We start from the raw sequence: 2,141 nt of genomic DNA, 5'->3' as shown, positions 1-2,141 counted from the left end.
AATAATAATAATAATAATAATAATAATTATTATTATTATTATTATTATTACTAAATCGATATACGACTTCAATGTATTTTAACGTCTCGTAATTCTAACGAAATTTGCCTGCTTTGAAATTTTTTGTCACATTCCTGTGGAGGTCAATTTTCACTGCCTGAAACCCTTGATGGACGGACGGACATCGAAGGGCTGTCCAACATGGTGTTGCTTAAGTGTCGGAGATTTTTCTTGGCAACTACTTTAAAAACAGTGAAACCAAGCACCAACGATTTATTCTATACAGTTTATGAAATGTTCTGACTTCGGTGTATATACACTCAGGGCTTTCGAGTTCTTGTACTTGTCCAAGGCCCGGTATTCTAAATAACGCATGATCTAGCGTTTGAGGTTAGCACATTCCCACGGGACCAAAAGGGCAGATGTCTCCCACCCCCTCACTTGAGGATGGATACGGATCCAGCTTCCGAAACGTTGTGTTCTTCAGAATACCGAAAATGTACAGGGTCCAAAAACCACGTAATCCCGATAATTTATACCTCATTTAATTTGAGACCTCTTCTGTTATAGGCCAATGAGACAGCCTCTGTAAATGCGTACACTTTGTTAGTTCTTTATCCTTAAATTTTCCGTTTGCAAGTTAAAACATATCATTCAGTACGGCCAAGGAAAGGTCTCGTATATGGCAATTTCCTTCAACCCGAATCTGCCTACCAGACACCCCAAGAATAACTATTTTTATCACTAAACCCCTGCTCGCACGAATGGTACGTGAGAACTTTCCTACCAACCAAAGCTTGTTGCTTGCAGTTGCGAGAAACCCGATGCTAACAAATGGCGACCAAGCCAACCGACGCCGTAACCCTGCAAGGCAGCTTCTGCTGACACGCCAGTATGCACATGTTATCACATATCCACGTATCATCATCACCACAGCTAACAAGAGAGACAATACGCAGTCACCATCTCCAGACGTACTGCCAACTTGAGATGCTCCTTCATTTAGCAATGCCTCCCTTTTTAATATTGTAGCCTACGGAAAGGCACAGTATGGACATTTTTTGTTAACACGTTATTAGTGCTATAGTATCAAACAAGTTAGGAAGTGTATGCATAGCGAAACCATTACTGCTAGTCGGCTAGGTTTTTTCTCTCTAAAAATCGCAAGAGTTTCGGAAAACCTTCAGAAATAAATCGTGTCATTGCTCAATACAGCTCTTGCTCCAATAACAATTTGCAAATTTCACTCGAGACATGAGCAAAGCGCACGTAGCTCTGGATGCAAAGTGTCCCATAATTTGTCAGATTTAACAAAACTTGCAATGTTGGTATAAATGTTAGTAAAACCTGTCCACGTAAGATTTAATAGAAATCGGTTTCGCTCCTCCCGTGTTTGATACCCGCAGAGCGGAAAGCACGACGAAGTTAAAAGAGGATTATCTAATAATAAAGGATACATTACACGATGCGCTACATGCGTTCTGTTTGCATTTCAAATAACAGATAATAGGAGCAAATCTGTGGTCGATAGTTACGCTGCAAAACTGACTGTACATTTTATACACAATATACCTTTTCCATATGTCTCTCGGCTTTCGAGATAATTAAGTGCGAATGAATGCGAAGAACTGTTATGCTTACTTACTTACTCATGGAGCTGAGCCCTTCTGGAGGAGCAGCCAATTCTGCAGCTACTCAAGAATTTCCCAGCATTTTATGGAACCCGCAGGTTCATTACCGTGTTCACAAGAGCCCTTCACTTGTCCCTATCCTGAGCCAGATCTATCCAATCCATCCCATCTCATCCTATCTCTCTAAGATCCATTCTAATATTGTCCACCCACCTACGCCTTTGTCTTTCCTGTGGTCTCCTTCCTTCTGACTTTCCCACCAATATCCTATACGCATTCGTCAACCCCATTCGTGCTACATGACCTGTCCATTTCATCATCCTCGACTTGATCATTCTACTTATACTTGGAGAAGAGTACAAGTTATGAAGCTCCACATTATGCAGTTTTCTCCAACCTCCTGTCACTTCATCTCTCTTCGGTCCAAGTATTCTCCTCAACACCCTGTTCTCAAAGAGACCAAGTTTCACACCCATACAGAACCACAGGCAAAATTATAGTTTTGTAAGT

Source organism: Cryptotermes secundus, unplaced genomic scaffold, assembly GCF_002891405.2.
Source record: "Cryptotermes secundus unplaced genomic scaffold, Csec_1.0 scaffold5388, whole genome shotgun sequence".
Lineage (NCBI taxonomy): Eukaryota > Metazoa > Arthropoda > Insecta > Blattodea > Kalotermitidae > Cryptotermes > Cryptotermes secundus.
This window is presented reverse-complemented; position numbering follows the sequence as displayed.